Raw genomic sequence first — 27,277 nt, forward strand, 5'->3', positions numbered from 1 at the left:
TGGCTAGGGAATTATTGCTCCAAATATTCCAACTCTGACCGTTAAAATTATTAATAGTACTTAGTGACTTAAATATGACAACCGAGTTTGCATAATACATGAGTAACAAATGCCCCACAGGAAGGGCTTGTGATTAAGGATTGTTGTCTACATGGTGATACATATAATTCAATATGATTTACATAAAGACCCACATCATCTTATTAAAGATTAAAGTATGTCCTACTTCGCCCATGGCCTCGGCCGCAGGCCCCTAAGCAAGCTTAAATTATGGCATGTTGCGGGTATCTACAATGTTATCCTAGAATATACTTCTATCGTTTAAAATGCTCCACCGGTGGCCCCCCACTAACCCTCAGCAGAAACAAACAAAAAAGGCATTATTAGGACTATAACTATATCTGCAGGATTAATTTCAATAACATAGTATCATGAATAGCAAAATTGAAGTAGTAATGTTCTGATACAATCCTGTGGAGTCATATAATGTGCCATAGCTGCCACCCATATTTTAAATTAAACACATACCTGATAAACCAAATGGCTAAAATATAAATAACAGTGCAACTGGGTTAAATATTAATACTGTACGAGCTGGAGTTCAGAGTTATGTTTAGCCCCAAGGTTTAATTTACCCATTTGGGATTACAGGATCACATGAGTCCCCATATAAAACAGGAGAAGAATGGCTCCGGAGAAGAGAAAAAGTTTTATGTGTAGCCACAAATTCATACACCATGCGGAGATCACTCAGCATCATTTGAGGTGCCTCTGAGGATTGATGACTTTGAGCATAGGTGCCAAACATAGCCGCAAATGTGGAGAGCAACTGCGACTCAGCTGTGGCCTCCCGAGGGTCCCCCCAGAAACCCTTCGCATCCGCCATCAGTAGACTGTGTCCTCTCATCCACTGAAGCCCGCTTGACCTGCCGGGTGAATGCAAAGTCTCATACCTTGTTGAGCTCTTCTGCTCCGAAACTGTTGTGTGTGGGCTATTTGCCATCTCTAGTGTCGGCATTGCTTGCCGCGGTTCACGGAGTAAGATACCTTCAGCGGGCCCCTCTTGTGTGCTGGATAAAACTAGTGTGTTCAGCAATTGCAGATGTGAAGCGCCTCATGAGAATGTCATATGGAGCGTTATCACTTAGTTGGCTGGCACAGTAATTCAAGTTTACGCTATCGTTCAAGGAAATGATCATGCTTGTCTGGTTCTCCCGCGGTAGCCATCTTAACTACGCAGTACTTAATCCTGTGTATTGTTTCGCTTCAAATTCTAGTGATTCAATTGTGCAAATCCAGAAGGTAGTATATTCATATAACTCAATGTGTTATTTCTGAAAAAGTCAGTAAGGCAGATATCTGCTGCCAGCACTGAAAACCCGGTGGAGCCGGGGGAGGTCGTTACCTATAGATAGGCCCCCGCCTTAGGTCTTGATCGCCCAAACTATAGCTCTGTTATCATAAAAACAGCAAACCAAGAGTATGATATAGCCACCGTAACTCCAGTGACTGTTATATGTTAAAATATTCAGGTGGTTTAGTTGTAGAGTGCTCTTAAATCAGCGGATTATAGAGAGTTCCTACAGAGCTTATAGTAGATGCGTCCTATCAGGTACGCTGCTCGGACATGCCCCCCGCTAAATGCCCTTTTAAAAGCAATACCCATCCAAATGCCCTTTTCAGGGCCATGGGGAGCTTAGGTTTTTTTAGATAGAATTTTATTTGGGGGGTTGGTTGTGTGGGTGGTGGGTTTTACTATGGGGGGTGTTTGTATTTTATTTTACAGGTAAAAGAGCTGATTTCTTTGAGGCAATGCCCCGCAAAAAGGCCCTTTGAAGGTCCATTTGTAGTTTATTGTAGGCTAGGGTTTTTTTTTTATTTTGGGGGGCTTTTTTATTTTGATAGGGCTATTAGATTAGGTAAATTAGTTTAAATATTTGATAATTTATTTTTTATATTGTGTAATTTAGTGTTTGTTTTATGTAACTATCGCCTAGATTACGAGTTTTGCGGTAACAGGGGTACTTTGCTAACGAGCCTTTTTGTAACGCTATTTTAAGACAACGCTGGTATTACAGGTTTTTTCAAGCAAAAAAGGTGAGCGTAGAGCAAAATTTAGCTCCACATCTCACCTCTATACCAGTGCTGCTTACGGTAGCGGTAAGCTGGCTAAATGTGCTCGTGCACGATTTCCCCGTAGTAAACAATGGGGCTGAGCAGGCTGCAAAAAAAAACATAACACCTGCAAAAAAGCAGCGTCCAGCTTCTAACGCAGCCCCATTGATTCCTATGGGGAAAGGAATTTTATGTCTACACCTAACACTCTAACATGAACCCCGAGTCTAAGCACCCCTAATCTTACACTTATTAACCCCTAATCTGCCGTCCCCGACATCGACGCTACCTACATTATAATTATTAACCCCTACTCTGCCACTCTGGACACCGCCGCCACCTACATTATCCCTATGAACCCCTAATCTGCTGCCCCCAAAATCGCCGAACCCTACATTATATTTCTTAACCCCTAATCTGCCCCCCCAATGTCGCCGCAACCTAACTACATTTATAAACCCCTAATCTGCCGCCGCCAACGTCGCTGCCACTTTAATAAAGTTATTAACCCCTAAACCTAAGTCTAACCCTAACACCCCCTAACTTAAATTTAATTTAAATAAATCTAAATAAAATAACTACAATTAAATAAATTATTCCTATTTAAAACTAAATACTTACCTGTAAAATAAACCCTAAGATAGCTACGATATAACTAATAGTTACATTGTAGCTAGCTTAGGGTTTATATTTATTTTACAGGCAACTTTGTATTTATTTTAACTAGGTACAATAGTTATTAAATAGTTATTAACTATTTAATAACCTACTAGTTAAAATAAAGACAAATATACTTGTAAAATAAATCCTAACCTAAGTTACAATTACACCTAACACTACACTATCATTAAATAAATTACCTAAACTACCTACAATTAATTACAATTAAATTCAATAAACTAAAGTATGAAAAAAACAAACACTAAATTACAGAAAATAAAAAAAGAATTACAATTTTTTTAAGATAATTACACCTACTCTAATCCCCCTAATAAAATATAAAAGCCCCCCAAAATAATAAAATTCCCTACCCTATACTAAATTACAAATAGCCCTTAAAAGGGCCTTTTGCGGGGCATTGCCCAAAAGTAATCAGCTCTTTTACCTGAAAAAAAAAGACAATACCCCCTCCCAACATTACAACCCACCACCCACACACCCAACCCTACTCTAAAATCCACCCAATCCCCCCTTAAAAAAACCTAACACTAACCCCTTGAAGATCACCCTACCTTGAGCTGTCTTCACCCAGCCGGGCACAAGTGGACCTCCAGAGGGGCAGAAGTCTTCATCCGATCCGGGCAGAAGAGGTCCTCCAAGCTGCAGAAGTCTTCATCCAGACGGCATCTTCTATCTTCATCCATCCGGAGCGGAGCGGGTCCATCTTCAATCCAGCCGACGCAGAGTCATCCTCTTCAAACGAAGTCCAAGCGAAGAATGAAGGTTCCTTTAAATGACGTCATCCAAGATGGCGTCCCTTGAATTCCGATTGACTGATAGGATTCTATCAGCCAATCTGAATTAAGGTAGGAAAAATCCTATTAGCTGATCCAATCAGCCAATAGGATTGAGCTTGCATTCTATTGGCTGATTGGAACAGCCAATAGAATGCAAGCTCAATCCTATTGGCTGATTGGATCAGCCAATAGGATTGAACTTCAATCCTATTGGCTGATTGGATCAGCCAATAGGATTTTTCCTACCTTAATTCCGATTGGTTGATAGAATCCTATCAGCCAATCGGAATTCAAGGGATGCCATCTTGGATGACATCATTTAAAGGAACCTTCATTCTTCGCTTGGACTTCGTTTGAAGAGGATGGCTCCGCGTCGGCTGGATTGAAGATGGACCCGCTCCGCTCCGGATGGATGAAGATAGAAGATGCCATCTGGATGAAGACTTCTGCCCCTCTGGAGGTCCACTTGTGCCCGGCTGGGTGAAGACGGCTCAAGGTAGGGTGATCTTCAAGGGGTTAGTGTTAGGTTTTTTTAAGGGGGGATTGGGTGGGTTTTAGAGTAGGGTTGGGTGTGTGGGTGGTGGGTTGCAATGTTGGGGGGTTATTGTCTTTTTTTCAGGTAAAAGAGCTGATTACTTTGGGGCAATGCCCCGCAAAAGGCCCTTTTAAGAGCTATTTGTAATTTAGTATAGGGTAGGGAATTTTATTATTTTGGGGGGCTTTTTTATTTTATTAGGGGGATTAGAGAAGGTGTAATTAGTTTTAAAAATTTGTCATTCTTTTTTATTTTCTGTAATTTAGTGGGGGGTTTTTTCGTACTTTAGTTTATTGAATTTAATTGTAATTAATTGTAGGTAGTTTAGGTAATTTATTTAATGATAGTGTAGTGTTAGATGTAATTGTAATTTAGGTTAGGATTTATTTTACAGGTATATTTGTCTTTATTTTAACTAGGAAGTTATTAAATAGTTAATAACTATTTAATAACTATTGTACCTAGTTAAAATAAATACAAAGTTGCCTGTAAAATAAATATAAACCCTAAGCTAGCTGCAATGTAACTATTAGTTATATTGTAGCTAGCTTAGGGTTTACTTTACAGGTAAGTATTTAGTTTTAAATAGGAATAATTTATTTAATTGTAGTTATTTTATTTAGATTATTTTAAATTATATTTAAGTTGGGGGGGTTAGGGTTAGTTTTAGATTTAGGTTTAGGTGTTAATACCTTTAATATTGTAGTGGCGACGTTGAGGGTGGCAGATTAGGGGTTAATAAATGTAGGTAGGTGTCGGCGATGTTAGGGACAGCAGATTAGGGGTTAATAAAATTTAACTAGTGTTTGCGAGGCGGGAGTGCGGCGGTTTAGGGGTTAATATATTTATTAAAGTGGCGGCGATGTCCGATCGGCAGATTAGGGTCAGGATTAATATATTTATTAAAGTGTTTCTGATGTGGGGGGGGGCTCGGTTTAGGGGTTAATAGGTAGTTTATGGGTGTTAGTGTACTTTTTAGCACTTTAGTTAAGAGTTTTATGTTACAGCGTTATCCCATAAAACTCTTAACTACTGACTTTTAAAAGCGGTAGAAGTCTTGACAGGAGAGGGTCTACCGCTCACTTCTTCCAAGACTCGTAATACCAGCGTTAGGCAAATCCCATTAAAAAGATAGGATACGCAATTGACGTAAGGGGATTTGTGGTATGCTCGAGTCGCGGAAGAAAAGTGAGCGGTACACCTGTACCTTCCAGACTCGTAATACCAGCTGGCGTTAAAAAGCAATGCTGGGACCCCTCAACGCTGCTTTTAAGGCTAATGGAAGACTCGTAATTTAGCCATTAGTGTTTTTAATTTTGTGTAACTTAGTTGTTATTTTTTGTAACTTAGTAATTTTTAATAGTAGATTTAAATAACTTGAGTAGGGTTAGGTTTTTAAATATGTAATATAGTTAATTTAATTTGTAGTTTAATGTAATTTTAGTATAATAGTTAGGGTAGGTTAATTAATAGTTTAATATAGTTTAATGTAATTTAATGTAATTGTAGTTTAATAGTTAGGGTAGGTTAATTAATAGTTTAATATAGTTTATTTTAATTGTAAAGGTCAGTTTAAATTTATTATAAGATTGGGGCGAGTTAATATTTAATGTAAAGTTAGCGGGTTGTTAGGTTTAGGGGTTAATAGCTTAATTTAGTTTATGGCGATGTGGAGGGCTGGCGGTTTAGGGGTTAATAGGTTTAGTAAGTGGTAGTGATGTGGGAGGCCATGGATTTAGGGGTTAATACATTTATTTAGTTGCGGAGGACTCCAGAGCGGCGGGATAGGGGTTAATAACTTTATTACATTTGCGGTGGACTCCGGGAGCGGAGGAATAGGGGTTAATAACTTTTTTAGAGTTGCGGTGGGCTCCGGGAGCGGCAGGATAGGGGTTAATAACTTTATTAGAGTTGCGGTGCGCTCCGGGAGCAGTGGGATAAGGGTTAATAACTTTATTAGATTTGCGGTGGGCTCCAGGAGCGGCGGGATGGGGGTTAAACATTTTAGTATAGTGGCGGTGTTTAGTGACAGGGTATAAATAAAGTTGGGAAAAAGCTGAATAGCAGCGAGATCGATGACTGTTAGTTAACAACAGTCCGATGCTCATTGCCCCGTACTTGGTGCGCGGCTTTTTGACAGCTTTTTTAATAAATAAGGAGAGTGTATTCAGGTCCGCGGTCGCGATGTTAGGCGATATCAGGTAAGCGTATTGGCGCCGTCGAATGCAACAAAGTTGACGGCTTGATAAATAGGCCTTACAGTGTTTTTACTCTCAAATCCATATATTAAGTGGTGACTGTTTACATTAACCGTAATTTTTTTTATACTCTAACTCACAGTAATTTATGCTCCCCATATTTTCTATGGGTGGCAATTAATGCCATTGGGCACTCGTATTATATGTTCTAAGTAAAGGCGATTGATCGAATCACATTTAATGCTCATACATTTTACGCAATCTGAAAGTTTGTGTAAAGAGTTTAGGAAGAGGAAACAGTTGCACTAACTACTCTAATACCCCTCTACACTATTAAACCATAAACACCAATAACGCCCATTGCAAAATACCCAGTAATATCTAAACCCCCTAACCAGCTAACCCTCCGAACCAATGACCCCCTAAGTTACCAAAAAAAACATTACATGAAAACAAAAACTAACATTAGATGAAAAAACTAACATTACATGAAAACAAAAACTAAGATTACATGGAAAAAGGTGGCATTTTTAGATGGCCAATAATTCATATTGCTAATTGTTAATAGTGTAGATGGGTATTTTGCAATGGGGGTTGCTGTGGTTTAGGGGTTAATAGAGTAGTGGTTTATTTTGCAATGGGCGCTGTTTAGGTTGTTTTGGTTTAGGGGTTAATAGTGTAGTGGGGTATTTTGTGATGGTGTTGAGGCGGTTTAGGGGAGTAGTTGCGGTTTAGGAGTTAAAAGTATAATGGGGTATTTTGCAATGGGGGTTGTTGCAGTTTAGTGGTTAAAAGTGTAATGGGGGGGACTTCCAGGTGGCGGCTATGATAGGTCACAAGACTGTCTACTGCTTCCAATCCTAGCACTAATCTGCACACAATCTTCTATGTAATGCTCCATCGAGTATCACTTGCCACTGAATATTTTGTAGCAGAGAAAGCCCTTCTGCATGATATTATCTTCTAGAGATTTAGGGCCGGATTCAAATATATATATAGAGGTTGCCGCCTAACAACTAACCCCTCGGCAGGACACATGAGTGTTTCTGTCGGTATAGAGCAGTAACATCATGCAAGATACTGCAAAAACCCTAACTCACCATAACCACCTGCTACTTAGACTTGATATATTCCATATGTAGTCAGAATATGTGCTGATTGAGCTCACTAAACTACTGGGAGAAATTCAAGCTGCATTTACCCATAACTTGGATACAGCCTTCAACCCCCTCAGCCCTCAACGATTGCCTAGAAGATGCTTATTCTGACCCACTACTAACCTACAATCATGAATACAGTGCTTTGAGGTCCCAACATTCACCGCTTACTACTAAAGTTGATGTTCAGGGCTTGGTCATACAACACATTGCCCTAGATACCATAGGAGGGCCTATGGAGATCACTTCTAGTAATATTCAATGGCTGCCTATGACTGAGAAAGTTGTTGAGGAGGTTTCAATGCCAGGTCCTGCAGTGAGGCTGAATAACTTACAAGCTGCATTCCTACCAACTATGCCTACCGATTCTATACACGTTGTCTCTCCCCAACATTGTGAGAATACGCTTACCTATGGAGCGTCCCCTGGACTGAGCTTACAGCCCGCTACATCGGGAGAGTGGACTGGCGATTCTGAAACCCACGTGGAGATTTGGGCTGAGTGAAGCATACGGGCCAACTTTCTGGAGAAAGAGGATCATTGCACTCTGCTACTGTCCTCTGGAGCAATGAGAAGTTCAAAGGGACCTGCCATTTCATCATTGCTAACGCACCTGAAAGGGCTGGAGACCCTTGATGTCGCTGAGACTGAATCCGGGTTATTAAGCTTTTCTCAGCTTTGTGTGTCTCTACTCAGATATGCTGAAAAACACCCTTGCAATGCCCCTTATGTCGGAATGGGGTAATTTATCAACTGTCATAGACATACACATTTCACCACTCAATAACCTTAAAGAAAGCAGAGGCTGAGCTAAAAGTCACTTAAATGCTTGCTGAACATATGATGGTCATAGTACCTGATGTGGGGGGGGGATTGTAGGTTTATGGCTCTCTCTCTCTCTCTCTATATATATATATATATATATATATATATATATATATATATATATATATATATATATATATATATATATATGTTTTACGCGCTATATGAATGATATTTTTGGGGATTGGTTTCCTATATACTGTAACCCTCCTTAAGTTATCACTACTGTTAAAGGGCTTGTCAGACAGCTATAGTGATATGAGGCATTACTATAGCATGTAGTTATTAAGAATTGCTGTATTTTTATGTATGCTTATTTTCTTTATTCATAGATGTTGTTAGGTTTATTTCATAGTAGGGCAATAAAATATTTACCTTCTCTGTTAGAGTGCCTCTTTGCCAACAATTTAGCTTAAGGATGAGCTTGTCAGGGTTTTTTGCCTGCTTTGTTTGCCATGTGCTGCTGGCAGCCATTTTGCTCATCTCTCTTGCTGAGTCTGGTGCAGAGTGTTTGATGCTGCTCATTTCCTGCACGCCCTCTTTTGACCATACTGGTGTAAATCATCCGTGTGAGACAGGTTGCAGTCTCAGAAAAGTCTCTGGCTTTGACTCTTGGCTTGTTGTTTGACTTGTGGACTTTTTATTATTTTTTGTTATTAATAAAGGTCTGATTATTTTTGCACTTCTTGTCTCAGTCTGGTTCCTGGCACCCTGACAGTGCTGCTTGCGGCCAGAGTGGCGTGATCCATTGTCCTTGAAAAATTAAAGGTTTCTCTTATTCGTATAACCACTTATTACCATATTTAGCTGACCTATGACTACTACTCATGCCGTGATGTACTTTAAGAGAGAGAGAGTTGTTTGCCTCATACTCACACTCTGTATCCCCATTATTTACTAAAAATGCGCTTAATTTGACATGATTTTATTAAGACGAGAGTATATCATTAATTAGACACATCAAGCTTTCTATAAAGGACATATGAGTTTACATATGGTGCTGATAACACATTGCAGCTGGGATATATACCTTAGCAGAGTGATTTCTGAGTATAACCCTCAAGTTAATACCCAGACTGGATATATTGGCTTCAGTAGCCACTTTAAATTTACAGAATACAAAGTATAACACAGTAGACCAGTCACTCTATGTACTATCCCTAGTTAGTAATATACAATAGTAGCTTTCTATACATTGTAAGGGAAGAAACCTCTCTTACTCAAATCACAGAATTTCTTCAGTAACACTAGTCTGTTGTCCTTCCATAGTTACTAAGCAGGAGTCCAAATTTCATTCTTATGTATCAACTATTCAGTTTACATTTTAATACTTAACACCTTTTATTGCCCCCCTCTGTATCCGATACGTATATAAGTTGGTCCACAGCCCATTAACTTAAGGGGAGCCCTCTCTTTTTCTTATAAGATTTTTTTGTAGGGTACCATTATAAAAAAAAAATATGAAGTAATATAATTTCCCTTTTATTATAAGACAATTGCAGGTATTTCTTTTCTTGCTATGATAGTTTGGTCTATTACTAAATTTGGCCAATGTGATAATTGAAATTATATTAATGATAGATTTGATTTGACTGTACATTTTAATAAACCAGTGATCTTGTGTATCTACGTATGTAAACATCCAACTGTAATACACCTGTAACTATTTTTCTTTTGTTTGCCTCAATAAAAATAATAAATCATTAAAAGATTGTGAGGTGTAATGGGGTATTTTGTGATGGGGTTGTGGTGGTTTAGGGATTAATAATGTAGATGGGTATTTTACAATGGGGTTGTGGTGGTTTAGGGGTTAATAGTGTAGAGAGATAGTTTGCAATGTGGGGGTGTGGCGGTTTAGGGTTTATTAATGTAGTGAGGAATGTGACATTTTAAGGGTAATTAGAGTAGGGGACTAATGGTGATTCAGGTTAGAGCACCAGTATGTGTGTTAGGTTTTTTTCTGCTTTTCTTGTTCCATTGAAGTCTATGGGGGAGTACTTTAATGATATTGAGCTATTCTATCTTCGGCTCTTTGTGTGCAAGTGAAAAAACTTTACTTCTGACTTGTAATACACAAGCTACCCGATGAGCGCAAAGTGCTGACTTCGAGCGTAGTTAGCTTGTTAGCGGGATCGATAGATAGCACTCCAATCGTGGTGCCCTATCATTAGCGCTATGAAAGTAAACGCAATTGCGAGATTGTGGTGTTTTACACTCAAATCCATATTACATGTGGCGTGCTGTTAAAATTGTCGCAAAGTTGTTTGTGTGAATAAATACAATCACTCGAACCCAATTGTAATTAATGCTCAAACATATTATGCAACCTGAAAGTTCTCGTAAAGAGTTCAGCTGAAGTAAAAAGTTGCACTTAACTACTCTATTAACCCCAAAACTGCCACATAGCCCACCACAAAGTACCCCTCTACACTATTAACCCCTAACCACCACACATTCTCTTGGCAAAGTACTACCAAATGAACTTTTAAAGGCAATTTTCAGAGTAGTTTTTTTTTTTTTAAATAGTTTTTTTTGTTTTGTGGTGGCAGGAGGTTAATTTTAGCTACTAATATTCATTAATATTGGTAATATAGTTCATTTAAATGGACATGATATCCACTTTTTGAATCACTTGAAAGTTGTTGCAACATATCTATAAAAAACGACTACAAAATATCTGCTGAACATCTCTGTATAATAGGAAAATATTTTACCTCACAATTTCCTCAGCCGCATCCCACGTATCGGAACTTGCAAGGGAGCATACATCTGATGGGGCAGGTGCAGTCATGTTATTTCCCTCCTCAGCTTAAGGAAGTTTACTAATCTTATGAGATTTCAGTGAAATCTCATGAGATCACAGTAAAAAAAAATGTGAACTCAGCAGCTGACTGACTGTTATTGGGTTTTTTATCCAACATGCATAGAGCAATTACTCCAGTGGATGAACAAATTTGGAGATACATTATCTTCTTCTTTTACATAGAGATGTTCAGGTAATATTTTCTTATTAGCTTTTTACAGTTAAAGGGACATTCCAGTAAAAATGTAAATGCACATAGATTAATTACATCTTTGAATATTTGCAATATACATCTATTAGCAAAAATGCTTTTAGTAAAAGGTATCACTGTTTTAGTGTTAACATTTTTCTCTGCATGTGCATGTGAAGCATAGCTAGATATTGTCACTGCCCCCACATTTTAAATAATGCAGCTGCTCAGATCATCACTGGGGCTTGTATCATGTCAGCAATTAACAAATTGAGTCATTACCAGATGGTACAAGCACTTAGGGTACTTAAATACACTTTTGAAACAGCTTAAGGGATAAACCTCCTATTTTGTCGTTATGTTTACTTAACTAAACTCTAACAATAAAACACACAACACCTTTTTTGGAGGAAAAGACTGGTCACGGTCACGTTTATTAAAACGTAAACTTTAGGGGCGGAGCTGGCCGTTGATCAACATGGCTGCTGAAACGTAATGCTCCATAGTTGCAAAGTCTGATTACCAACATGAGAAAACCTAGCATGATCCTAGACCCTAGATAGTACCAATCAACAGCAGAAAGCCTGAGCTTTACACTGATGGGCGCAGGTCTTAAGAAAACCATCCTCTGAACAAGATATCCATAGCAAAGACAATAGAGCGCAACGGACCCACATGGCCACCCTTTCCATGCTTTACCTGCTCAACAACATCTACTCTACGCTGCACATATAACGGAGTGCAGCATTTGGCTCTCACAAAAGATAACAGTTGACTGAGATATAAACGGTGAGACCTTGCACGTAGCGGCTGTGACCTTGGACCTTATAGAAGTAAGCTGCTATACACAGAACCCTCTGCCACATCATAAAGTATAGAGAACTTTTACCTTCAACTACAAGCGTTACTAGATAGATTTGGAGAGTCGATGCAGCGTAACTTTGAGAATCTAATGCTTGCCTGCAGAGCTGAATTTACAGGGGAAACCACTTCAATGGGGATAGAGGCTGCTAACACAGAACCTACAGTGGCTACAGATACGGCCAATTTGGTGGCTCCTACACTGGAGTTTATTGAGGAATGCCTGCACCACGAGGAAGGAATGCACGTAGCAAATTGGTATGTGCAAATAATGGAGTCCAATTCTACGGACATTATCTTAGCATCGCTCTACCCTAAATTGAGTAGATGCAAGACGCTCCAGCCATGGACTGATCCTACAATCTAGAGATGACTTCCACTTCTGATCCCTTTACTGGGAAACCCAGACCAAGCGTCTTCTTCAGAAAGCAGGCTCATCTATCCTCCGATGTTGCGGTAGCTGTCCTATCCATTGCTCTTGTGTTGTTGGCTATGTGCTCATTGCCATTCGATCTGGTATAGGGTAGTGTTTTTATTACTGGTGACTGCACATACAAGCATATATGTAAAGACTGCATATATATATAGATTCCTTGTGGCGGACATATGCTGATGAAGACCCCTGTGTATGATGCACGAACATATGTATACACAGACTATTAACTGATCTGCAGCCTCATGGAAATATGTTTGTACCTTTCTATTATGTTTACTAGTGATCTCTCTCTTCCTGTTTCCACCATTCCCCTCCCTCACCTATACAGCTCCTACCACTTGAGTACATACAGTGGGTCAGTTAAATATCAACCTGGCATTTAGATCCCACCACTGATTATATTTCATATTGCAGTCTTCTTAGCAAGTAACTTAGTTACTACAACCCCTAGATTAGCAACTAGCCATGATTTATTCTAGAGGACTTATGTATCTTTATATGCGATACCACCACATTGTGAGGGGTGTTTCCTTTATTTTATTATTGAGTGCTGCAGAATTTAGAAATAAGCCCTCATAACAGACTGCAATCCATTATTAACACTGGAATCTACTACGCCTGAGAAAACACTTCAACCCATATCAAGTGGGTCTATATACTTAGCTTTCTCTCCTCCCCAAAAGCCCATTCTTAGCTACATTAAAACTTCTGCCACAGAGGTCCTTAGAAACTAGCGGCTAGATTTAGAGTTTTGTCGGTAACGCTGGCTTTTTTTTCCCCGCACCTTTTAAATACCGCTGGTATTTAGAGTTCACAGAAGGGCTGCGTTAGGCTCCAAAAAGGGAGCGTATAGCATAATTTACCGCCACTGCAACTCTCAATACCAGCGGTGCTTACGGACGCGGCCAGCTTCAAAAACGTGCTCGTGCACGATTCCCCCATAGGAAACAATGGGGAGTTTGAGCTGATAAAAAACCTGCAAAAAAGCAGCGTTCAGCTCCTAACGCAGCCCCATTGTTTCCTATGGGAAAACACTTCCTAAGTTTGCACCTAACACCCTAACATGTACCCCGAGTCTAAACACCCCTAACCTTACACTTATTAACCCCTAATCTGCAGCCCCCGCTATCGCTGACCCCTGCATATTTTTTTTAACCCCTAATCTGCCGCTCCGTACACCGCCGCAACCTACATTATACCTATGTACCCCTAATCTGCTGCCCCTAACACCGCTGACCCCTATATTATATTTATTAACCCCTAATCTGCCGCCCCATCGCCTCCACCTACCTACAATTATTAAACCCTAATCTGCCGACCCGACCTCGCCGCTACTCTAATAAATGTATTAACCCCTAAAGCTAAGTCTAACCCTAACCCTAACACCCCCTAAGTTAAATATAATTTAAATCTAACGAAATAAATTAACTCTAATTAAATAAATTATTCCTATTTAAAGCTTAATACTTACCTGTAAAATAAATCCTAATATAGCTACAATATAAATTATAATTATATTGTAGCTATTTTAGGATTAATATTTATTTTACAGGCAACTTTGTATTTATTTTAACCAGGTACAATAGCTATTAAATAGTTAATAACTATTTAATAGCTACCTAGTTAAAATAATTACAAAATTACCTGTAAAATAAATCCTTACCTAAGTTACAATTAAACCTAACACTACACTATCAATAAATTAATTAAATAAAATACCTACAATTATCTACAATTAAACCTAACACTACACTATCAATAAATTAATTAAATACAATACCTACAAATAAATACAATTAAATAAACTAACTAAAGTACAAAAAATAAAAAAGAACTAAGTTACAAAAAATAAAAAAATATTTACAAACATTAGAAAAATATTACAACAATTTTAAGCTAATTACACCTACTCTAAGCCCCCTATTAAAATAACAAAGACCCCCAAAATAAAAAATGCCCTACCCTATTCTAAAATTAAAATAGAAAAGCTCTTTTACCTTACCAGCCCTTAAAAGTGCCTTTTGCGGGGCATGCCCCAAAGAATTCAGCTCTTTTGCCTGTAAAAAAAAACATACAATACCCCCCCAACATTACAACCCACCACCCACATACCCCTAATCTAACCAAAACCCCCCTTAAATAAACCTAACACTAAGCCCCTGAAGATCTTCCTACCTTATCTTCACCACGCCGGGTATCACCGATCGGTCCAGGCTCCGATGTCTTGATCCAAGCCCAAGCGGGGGCTGAAGACGTCCATCCTCCGGCTGAAGTCTTGATCCAAGCCCAAGCGGGGGCTGAAGACATCCATCCTCCGGCTGAAGTCTTGATCCAAGCGGGGGCTGAAGATGTCCATGATCCGGCTGAAGAGGTCCATCATCGGGCAGAAGTCTTCATCCTATCCGGGCAGAAGAGGAGATCCGGACCGGCAAACATCTTCTATCTTCTTCCATCCGATGACGAGCGGCTCCATCTTCAAGACCTCCGGCACGGATCCATCCTCTTCTTCCGAATTCCTAAAACAGAATGAAGGTTCCTTTAAGGGACGTCATTCAAGATGGCGTCCCTCGAATTCTGTTTGGCTGATAGGATTCTATCAGCCAATCGGAATTAAGGTAGGAAAATTCTGATTGGCTGATGCAATCAGCCAATCAGATTCAAGTTCAATCCGATTGGCTGATCCAATCAGCCAATCAGATTGAGCTCGCATTCTATTGGCTGTCTGATCAGCCAATAGAATGCGAGCTCAATCTGATTGGCTGATTGGATCAGCCAATCGGATTCAACTTGAATCTGATTGGCTGATTCCATAACTATTGTTCCATAACTATTCAATAACTATTGTTATTACTATTATAAGCTAAGTCCCTCCAGTTTTGAACATAATTCTGTCAAGTTTAACAAAAAAGTGGATGTTTTAAAAGGCCAACAGATTTTTTTAAGGTACCCATAAAGTTATCTATTATACAAGTTTCACAAAAGAAGCATTGCGAACGCCTGATGCGCGTTTCGCCAACTGCTTTGTCAAAGGCGCCGGTTGTCCTCCATGCTGCCTATTTATACTGAAGCCAGCCAATCTGGGGAGAGGTGTGTCTGTCCCAGTCACATGATGCGCGCAACTAATCGCAAAGCGTCAGTGATGTCACGGGTCATGTGTGTCCTTGTTTAGTTTCTATGGACACGGAAACACAAAAAGGTGTGTATTATTGGTATCCAATCACAGTACCATAACGAGCAAAAAGTATATAGACAGACAATCTACATGAGAGATTCTGTAATGTATGACAATCAGTGTTACTTGGAGTAAAAAAGGGGAAATGTTGAATTTGTCTCAAAAAATGTGGATAACACATAAAATTCTGATAGACAATGTTTGATATTTTAGGTATGACCATAAATATTTGAAAAACTCTATCTCTATGGACATAAAAGGACACAGAGGTGTGTGTCTAAAATGGCCAATCACAGCATAGATGTGAGCAGCAATGTAAACAAACTTTGATTCAAAATGAGAGCGTACTTCATATTCACAAAATCTCTCCGTATTTATGAAGTACGCTCTCATTGTGAATCAAAGTTTGTTTACATTGCTGCTCACATCTATACTGTGATTTTAGACACACACCTCTGTGTCCTTTCATGTCCATAGAAATAGAGTTTTTAAAATATTCATGGTCGTACCTAAAAAAATCAAACATTGTCTATCAGAATTTGATGTGAGACAAATTCAACATTTCCTCTTTTTTTACTCAAAGTAACACCGATTGTCACAAATGACATAATCTCTCATGTAGATTGTCTGTCTATATACTCTTTGCTCATTACGTTACTGTGATTGGATACCAATAATACACACCTTTTTGTGTTTCCATGTCCATAGAAACTAAACAAGGACACACATGACCCGTGACGTCACTGACGCTTTGTGACTGGTTGCGCGCATCATGTGACCAGGACACACCTCTCCCTGGATTGGCTGGCTTCAGTATAAATAGGAAGCACGGAGGACAACCGGTGCCTTTGACAAAGCAGTTGGCGAAACGCGCGTCAGGCATTCACACTGCTTCTTTTGTGAAACTTGTATAATAGATAACTTTATGGGTAGCTTAAAAAATCTGTTGGCCTTTTAAGGCATCCACTTTTTGTTAAACTTGATAGAATTATTTTCAAAACTGGAGGGACTTAGCTTATAATAGTAATAACAATAGTGGTTTGGCCAAAATAGTAGCAATATTATGTGCTCTATGCACTGTTGCATGCTATCAGTGCTAGTTAATATGGTTATGGCTAAAACCACACTATTAAAGTAAATGTCCGCCTCGTACCTGGCTTTATCTGAAATTAACAAAAAGTGTACAAACCCGGTGGCACATCATAGCAGTGTATAATAGTGGTTTTGTTAATAGAGTTGCCATTTTTTGGCTAATGCACTGTTAAAAAGTTATCAGTGCCAACAATTTATTTATAGTTGAAACAATACTATTTTGATAAAATCTTGCTGTGTACCGGAGATACTCTATATGTAAACAATATCATTCTAAACAAATAACTGTGGGAAAAACTACTCCCCTTTTTTCCATTTTTTTTTCTCTCAAAAGAAGTCAGTTTAGAATTTCTATACAAACAGGGTGGTCTCCTACTGACTCTAACCCTCTTTTTAATCAGATATATTTAACCTTGACATATTTTGTCTACTTTGTAGGGATAAAATGTAGCTTTTTTTTATAAGAGGTTCAATGGTTTCACCTTACTTAGGTGCTAAAGTGGAATTACCCTAATAATAATTGTTATAAATGTACTGAGATATATGGTGTTTTCACACAAATCACTCAAACACTATTGTCACGATTGTATAAGGGCAAAATACACTTACTATTAAATGGTCATCTTCATACCTTATTAGCTACATTTATACCCCAATTTTAAGGATTATCTCCTCGCTTTTTTATTTTAATGGTGTGAATAATAAAAGTTATATTTTAATTCATTATTACCCTTCGTGCTAACCTATTATATGGTAATTTAGGCTCTCAAAATAACGGCTAGATTTAGAGTTTGGCGTTAGCCGTCAAAACCAGCGTTTGAGGCTCCTAACGCTGGTTTTGGGCTACCGCTGGTATTTAGAGTCAGTCAGGAAAGGGTCTAACGCTCACTTTCCAGCCGCGACTTTTCCATACCGCAGATCCCCCTACGCCATTTGCGTATCCTATCTTTTCAATGGGATCTTTCTAACGCTGGTATTTAGAGTCTTGGCTGAAGTGAGCGTTAGAAATCTAACGACAAAACTCCAGCCGCAGAAAAAAGTCAGGAGTTAAGAGCTTTCTGGGCTAACGCCGGTTTATAAAGCTCTTAACTACTGTGCTCTAACGTACACTAACACCCATAAACTACCTATGTACCCCTAAACCGAGGTCCCCCAACATCGCCGCCACTCTATTAAAATTTTTTAACCCCTAATCTGCCGCTCCGTACACCGCCGCAACCTACGTTATCCCTATGAACCTCTAATCTGCTGCCCCTAACACCACCAACCCCTATATTATATTTATTAACCCCTAACCTGCTGCCCCCAATGTCGCCTCCACCTACCTACAATTATTAACCTCTAATCTGCCGACTGGACCTCACCGCTACTATAATAAATGTATTAACCCCTAATCCGCCTCACTCCCGCCTCAATAACCCTATAATAAATAGTATTAACCCCTAATCTGCCCTCCCTAACATCGCCGACACCTAATTTCAAGTATTAACCCCTAATCTGCCGACCGGACCTCGCCGCTACTATAATAAATGTATTAACCCCTAAAGCTAAGTCTAACCTTAACCCTAACACCCCCCTAAGTTAAATATAATTTTATTCTAACGAAATAAATTAACTCTTATTAAATAAATTATTCCTATTTAAAGCTAAATACTTACCTGTAAAATAAACCCTAATATAGCTACAATATAAATTATAATTATATTGTAGCTATTTTAGGATTTATATTTATTTTACAGGCAACTTTGTATTTATTTTAACCAGGTACAATAGCTATTAAATAGTTAATAACTACTTAATAGTTACCTAGTTAAAATAATTACAAAATTACCTGTAAAATAAATCCTAACCTAAGTTACAATTAATCCTAACACTATACTATCAATAAATTAATTAAATAAAATACCTACAATTACCTACAATTAAACCTAACACTACACTATCAATAAATTAATTAAATACAATACCTACAAATAAATACAATTAAATAAACTAACTAAAGTACAAAAAATAAAAAAGTACTAAGTTACAAAAAATAAAAAAATATTTACAAACATTAGAAAAATATTACAAAAATTTTAAACTAATTACACCTACTCTAAGCCCCCTAATAAAATAACAAAGACCCCCAAAATAAAAAAATGCCCTACCCTATTCTAAAATACAAATAGAAAAGCTCTTTTACCTTACCAGCCCTGAAAAGGGCCTTTTGCGGGGCATGCCCCAAAGAATTCAGCTCTTTTTCACACAAATCACTCAAACACTATTGTCATGATTGTATAAGGGCAAAATACACTTACTATTAAATGGTCATCTTCATACCTTTTAGCTACATTTATACCCCAATTTTAAGGATTATCTCCTTGCTTTTTTATTTTAATGGTGTGAATAATAAAAGTTATATTGAAATCGATTTCCCTCAAGATCCAATCCTGTAGCACTTTTCGTGTCCGACTATCAGACTGTTAAATGACCTGCCCCTTCACACACTGCGGTAGATAAAGCGGTATCCCTAGCAACCATACTCTACTCACGCCCTAGTGTTGAAATTGCGTAACTTGAACACATCATTTTGATCACATCAGCCTCGATCTACCAGCAGCCTGTTCGGGATCTACTGGTAGATCCCGATCTACCTATTGGGCACCCCTGGTCTAGCATAATACATTTAACAAATTTCTGCAAATCTGTAAATTGTATTTCTCATTTAAAGGACACTACGAATAAAGACATTAAACTGTCAGTTACATCAAAATTATTAACTAAATAGGAGTGCATGAGTGCATTATTAAATGTCTAAAATGAAGATTTTACATATGTTTAAATATATACACACACATACATGTATATACACACACATACATGTATATACACACATATACATATATTCAAACATACATGCTATAAAGTCATAAATCTTAAATTATATACTACTAATAAAAATATTATAACACCTTTACATATGTAGAAATATATACACATGCATACATATTTATACACTCACATACATGTATATTTACACATATACATATATTCACACCTACATGATATAAGTTCATAGGGCTTAAATAATATACTACTAATAAAACATTATAACAATTTTATTAAGAATTAAAAAAACAATACATATCTAGGTCATCAGATTATATTTTTTAACTTAGATGACATTTTAGATAAAATATAAAAGTTGAATGTTATAAAATATCTCCATAAAGACAAAATGGATAGCATGTAATCTAGCAATGTTTATTATAGATATTTATTTTTTTCACTTAGCTTAAATAGGATTGATTATGAAGTTGTCAGCAGATACTCAAAGCATATTATTGAGCATGGATATTATATAATAAGAAAGATTAATATCACATGAAAATGCTTTGTAGAGAAATCCTGTATATTTTTTCCTCCTTAGGCAAAGACAAAATGCTGAAAGTTATCCCTGGAGACGTTTTGATAAGAGCCTTCAATTGATTATGGTTTCGATTCGGTCTACTTTTCTGTTGATAAGCTCCAAATCTTCATGTTTCACATTGTTGCTATCTTGGTTAACTTATTCCAGTGTTCCAAATGTCATTATTTTTTATATTGATGCAATTCAACTAAAATAGAAGTAGTGGGAAAAAGATATGAATGTTATTGTGAAAAGAATGAAATAAAATAAAGATAGCAAGAGAATGAAGAAAAATTGATAATAGGAGTAAATTAGAAAGTTGCTCAAAATTTCATACTCTATCTGAATCATGAAAGAAAATTTTTTGGTTCAGTGTCCCTTTAACATCCAAATAACTAATATGGCTGTCAACGAAAAAAAACTAAAATGTTTAGCTGAATATTATTTCAAAATTTTCATTATGATGCAAGCAGCTCTGTTATCCAATACAACGACACCAGGAAGATCAGGAAAATAGATTGGCAGTTTCACTCAGCCTCTCAGTGGAAGCCTGTTATATTTTCTAGCCAACCAGGATTCTCAGTGGGAGGGAGGGAAGTGAAAGGTTGATTTTTAAGTTTTTGCCTAATGTTTTCAGCCTCAGATCTGAGTGCAATCAGTGTGCTAACCGTTAGTGTTCCACTGGGCCTCCTCACTGAAAGTTACACAGCTTCCTGGAAAGAGATATGTTTGGCTCTGCCTTTGATTTGCTGATTTTAGAGAATAATATACCAGCAATTTATGTGTCTGTGTGTATATTCTCCAACTTTTATATTTTTGTGCTAAAAAAATGTTAGGAAGATAATATTATATCTGCATAATTATTAATATAAGATGTATTAAAAACAAAAAACTCTTTATCAGTTAGACTAGAGTGAGACTGTAGTGTTTTACTGTACTTTAATTAATAGTTAATAGATTTTATTTGTTTAGTGCTAGGGTTAAGTAGATAATAGAAACTTAAAAAACAAGTAGTTTAGTTTATTAAACTTTTGTTGCATTGCTGAGCTTAAAGTAAACTATTCTTTGCACTTGCAGTCAATCTGTCTGTTGTGTGACTCTTTAAAACAAGAGATATAATATACAGCACCAAAAGGGGACGCACACAAGCTTACTAAATTTAAACGATCACCTAACCCGATCGTTAAAAGTGAATAGATTAGGAAGATAAGGAGTGCCAGAAGGCTTAAGTGTGCAGGTTATATGAATTTATTACCATAAAAACACAGAATGGACTGAGATAATAAAACAATTACACAGTAATTTAGACATTCATTTAGAAATATGTGTGAGGTTCTAAAAACAAAAAAGTATAAAGAAAAAAGTATAAATAAGTGTACACTTCGGGGCATATGTATCAAGCTCCGAATGGAGCTTGATGCCCCGTGTTTCTGGCGAGCCAGCAGACTCGCCAGAAACAGCAGTTATGAAGCAGCGGTCACAAAGACCGCTGCTCCATAACCTGTCCGCCTGCTCTGAGCAGGCGGACAGACATCGCCAGAAATCAACTCGATCGAGTACGATCGGGTTGATTGACACCCCCCTGCTGGCGGCCTATTGGCCGTGAGTCTGCAGGGGGTGGCATTGCACCAGCAGCTCTTGTGAGCTGCTGGTGCAATGCTGAATACGGCGAGCGTATTGCTCACCGTATTCAGCGAGGTCTGTCGGACCTGATCCGCACTGTCGGATCAGGTCCGACAGACCTTGATAACTAGAGGCCTTATTGTCAATGACCCAAATCAACAAAAAAAAAATGAAGTAGATAAGATAGGCCCAAACAATTAATATATATATATATATATATATACAGGGAGTGCAGAATTATTAGGCAAATGAGTATTTTGACCACATCATCCTCTTTATGCATGTTGTCTTACTCCAAGCTGTATAGGCTTGAAAGCCTACTACCAATTAAGCATATTAGGTGATGTGCATTTCTGTAATGAGAAGGGGTGTGGTCTAATGACATCAACACCCTATATCAGGTGTGCATAATTATTAGGCAACTTCCTTTCCTTTGGCAAAATGGGTCAAAAGAAGGACTTGACAGGCTCAAAAAAGTCAAAAATAGTGAGATAACTTGCAGAGGGATGCAGCACTCTTAAAATTGCAAAGCTTCTGAAGCGTGATCATCGAACAATCAAGCGTTTCATTCAAAATAGTCAACAGGGTCGCAAGAAGCGTGTGGAAAAACCAAGGCGCAAAATAACTGCCCATGAACTGAAAAAAGTCAAACGTGCAGCTGCCAAGATGCCACTTGCCACCAGTTTGGCCATATTTCAGAGCTGCAACATCACTGGAGTGCCCAAAAGCACAAGGTGTGCAATACTCAGAGACATGGTCAAGGTAAGAAAGGCTGAAAGACGACCATCACTGAACAAGACACACAAGCTGAAACGTCAAGACTGGGCCAAGAAATATCTCAAGACTGATTTTTCTAAGGTTTTATGGACTGATGAAATGAGAGTGAGTCTTGATGGGCCAGATGGATGGGCCCGTGGCTGGATTGGTAAAGGGCAGAGAGCTCCAGTCCGACTCAGACGCCAGCAAGGTGGAGGTGGAGTACTGGTTTGGGCTGGTATCATCAAAGATGAGCTTGTGGGGCCTTTTCGGGTTGAGGATGGAGTCAAGCTCAACTCCCAGTCCTACTGCCAGTTTCTGGAAGACACCTTCTTCAAGCAGTGGTACAGGAAGAAGTCTGCATCCTTCAAGAAAAACATGATTTTCATGCAGGACAATGCTCCATCACATGCGTCCAAGTACTCCACAGCGTGGCTGGCAAGAAAGGGTATAAAAGAAGAAAATCTAATGACATGGCCTCCTTGTTCACCTGATCTGAACCCCATTGAGAACCTGTGGTCCCTTATCAAATGTGAGATTTACAAGGAGGGAAAACAGTACACCTCTCTGAACAGTGTCTGGGAGGCTGTGGTTGCTGCTGCACGCAATGTTGATGGTGAACAGATCAAAACACTGACAGAATCCATGGATGGCAGGCTTTTGAGTGTCCTTGCAAATAAATGTGGCTATATTGGTCACTGATTTGTTTTTGTTTTGTTTTTGAATGTCAGAAATGTATATTTGTGAATGTTGAGATGTTATATTGGTTTCACTGGTAAAAATAAATAATTGAAATGGGTATATATTTGTTTTTTGTTAAGTTGCCTAATAATTATGCACAGTAATAGTCACCTGCACACACAGATATCCCCCTAAAATAGCTAAAACTAAAAACAAACTAAAAACTACTTCCAAAACTATTCAGCTTTGATATTAATGAGTTTTTTGGGTTCATTGAGAACATGGTTGTTGTTCAATAATAAAATTAATCCTCAAAAATACAACTTGCCTAATAATTCTGCACTCCCTGTATATATATATATATATATATATATATATATATATATATATATATATATATATATATATATATATATATATTGGGTATACAAAAGCTGTATTAGGAAAAAAAGAGAAAAAAGGGTTAATAATATAGTGTCCAAATAGGAGGATTAGTCCAATAATGGAGGTTATATCCAAAAATAAAAATGTATATTGATAAAGTGTCCAAAATAAAATAAAAGTGTTAGGTCCAAAAGAATATCTTGGATCCAAGGAATGTTCACGGTGTAGGTCCTTAAGAAAGAGTCATTAAGTTAGATAATTTCCTTAGGGAACCTGTGGGGAAAAAAAGGAAAGAAAAGGTACAATATCTGAGAGACAGAACTACCTAAAATGAAAGAAGGCTTACCAGGTCTTCTACCAGTCAGGAATCTCGGGCTGGAAAGTCAAATGGTTGACACGTTTTGGTCTTTAACAAGGCCTTTATCAAGACAATGTCTGTCTCCCAGATATTGCACCTTTTCTTTCTTTTTTTCCCACAGGTTCTCTCAGGAGAACTTTATTATTAACAAGCACCAGTTCACTTCACTACATATACCATTGAGTATAGTCTAGCATTTCTTTTTGGTTTTACCCAAACACAGACATTTACAGGAAAAATCCCACCAAGAAGGGAGCACCCTTCTTGGCGGGACTTGCTGTACATTTCAGTTTAATTTTCTTTAACTTCAAAGTGCAGAACTGCTTCTTTCACAGGTACCACATCAGCAGCAGGCACAGCCTCAACATGCATCAAAACAAAATTATTCTTTTATTTTATGCATGCTACTTTAATGCACAGTGGGCTAGATTACAAGTGGTGCGTTTTGTTTTGTTTTTGCAAAAACTCAGCTGGGATTTTCATCTTTTGCTGGGTTGCGTTTGTATTACAAGTTCACATAGCCCACTGCAAAGTACCGAACTACACTAATAACGCTGGAGCCGACACATATCCCACCGCAAAGTACCCCACTACACTATTAACCCTTAAACCACCACACCCCCACATGGTTAACTACCCCACTACACTATTAACCTCACATCTGCCACAACCCCTATCGCAAAATACCCACTATCATCTAAACCCCCTAACCAGCTAACCCCTCTAAATCTAACATTACACAAAAAAAAATAACCTAATATTACATTTAAAAAAAATCTCACATTACATCATGAAAAAAGCTACTATTACAGAAAATAAAATCCTGCCATTACGGGGGGGGGGGGGGGGGGGAGTAGATATCAAAATAACAAGAGTATTGCATTGAGCAATGATACTTTTTTATTGGAATATCTATACATTAGCTTTTAGGAAGAATGCCTTCCTTTTTTAAATCTGTAGCAATACATACAATATTGCTTCAGACTTGAAAAAGGAAGGCATTCTTCAAAAAGCTTGTCAACTTATAAATGTATAGTTAGTCCAATAAAAAAGTATCATTGCTCAATGCAATACTCTTGTTATTTTGATATGTTTATATAAGTATATATATATATATATATATATATATATATATATATATATATATATATATATAAACACATAAATACATATGTACACATATATAGACATATTATGTAAGAATTCATATTTATTAAAGTGTTATAGGGGTAGATTTATCATAGTGAGAGCAGACATGATACAATGTAGCATATCATGTCCGCTGCACATCGATAAATGCCGACAGCATACGCTGTCGGGATTTATCTTTGCGCCAGCAGTTCTTGTGAAGTGCTGGTGCAATGCCGCCCCCTGCAGATTCACGGCCAATCGGCCGCTAGCAGGGGGTATCAATCAACCCGATTGTATTTGATTGGGTTGATTTCTGTCTGTGGCCTCAGAGCAGATGGACAAGTTATGGAGCAGTAGTCTTTAGATCGCTGCTTCATAACTGCTGCATCTTTTTCGACTAATATATATATATATACGTGTGTATTTATGAATAAATAAAACATATTCTTGAATGTTAAGAACATTGAAATGTGAAATATTCATTTTTTCATATCTCGGCCAGAGGTGACAATGTCCGTTCAGGAAGGGACCCTTAGATTTGGAAGTGTAAGTTATTCACAGCATCCTAGCACATAAGATAATACCCAGAAGGTGACCAGTAAGGAATGGCAAAGGAGTAGTCGGGCATGCAAGTCAGCAACAAAAAGGGCAAAGAAGTACCAATATACAGTCCAGAAGAATTGGCAAAAATCAGGCCAGAGAATCAGAAACCAGACGGGCAGACAAAAGCAGAATTACTAGATGAAAGCACAGTCAGGAGACAGGCCAAGGGTCAGAGGTCCAGGCAGCTAAAGACAGTAGAAGGGTCTAAGTTCAGGCAAAGGTTGGTAACAGGAGAAAACAGTAAGCAGAATGAAGCACACCCAGGAACAGAATCCAATACACAGACACAAAAAGGAAGCTGATTTTATAGTCAGTTGATTAGGTAACTGCTTGCATCTGGCAGACATGTGGAGCTAGTGTGCCAGCCAGAGCAGACAATAGGATATAACTATTCACACAAAGACCCAGAGCCCTCCAGTAGCTCAAGAGACAAGGCAACTGGTCAGTTTAGCGTCTTTGAGAACATGTGATCTGGCTTGCACGCAAGTAGGGTGTTATTTTTTCCCCAATTTTTTGCTGGACTGACTTCTATGGGGGAATAGGTTATCATTTGCGCAATATCCTAAGTTCGGCTTTTTTTTTTGGATAGCGTGTGAGTTAAAACATTTTACTTTCAATTTATAACACGAGTGCAACCCGATGTGCGCAAAAACCTTACTTCTAGCGGATTTAAAGCCTGAAAGGGGGTGTTAAATAATGCTCCACTTGTAATCTGGCCCTAATAGGGTAAACGATCTTTAGACTTTAAAAGTCCTATTTACAAATAAACTACATTTAGTGAGCTCTTGCAAGATACTTCAGAATGTCTGTCTTTTGCAGGAGGCACTATTTCTTAATATGATTAGTCATTGTTTAAATAATGTAGAACACTCATTTAAAATGTCTCTGTGATAGTAAGGCAAAATATTTTGTAGTCTACATATTATATATATTTTAGTAATGCACAGTAATATTCTAATATTGTATTTTGCGTCTTTAACCAAATTATATCAAACAAGTTTATCAAAGATACTAACATAATTCAAAGAAACGACTACAGCAAACATGAAAATATTGTATTAAGTACTGGATAATTATTATTATTATTATTATTATTATCGGTTATTTGTAGAGCGCCAACAGATTCTGCAGCGCTATTAACAAAGGCGGAGTACAAAAAACAGTTATAGGGATCAAATGGGTAGAGGGCCCTGCCAAGAGTTGCACTGCTGTAGTCAGCTCTTGAGAAGGTGATCAACAAACAGCTGGACTCTTAAGCTTACATGCTAGGGGGTTCAGGGGATAGCAATGGAGGAGAGGAACTGGTATAAAGAAAGGTTAGCGTAGGTTGTATGCATCCCTGAACAGTAGAGTCTTTAGGGAGCACTTGAAGCTTTTAAAACTAGAAGAGAGTCTTGTGGAGCGAGGCAGAGAGTTCCACAAGATGGGAGCCAGTCTGGAGAAGTCCTGTAATCGGGAGTGTGATGAGGTGACAAGAGAGGAGGAGAGGAGGAGGTCGAGAGCAGAGCG

This window comes from Bombina bombina, chromosome 3, assembly GCF_027579735.1.
Source record: "Bombina bombina isolate aBomBom1 chromosome 3, aBomBom1.pri, whole genome shotgun sequence".
Classification (NCBI taxonomy): Eukaryota; Metazoa; Chordata; class Amphibia; order Anura; family Bombinatoridae; genus Bombina; species Bombina bombina.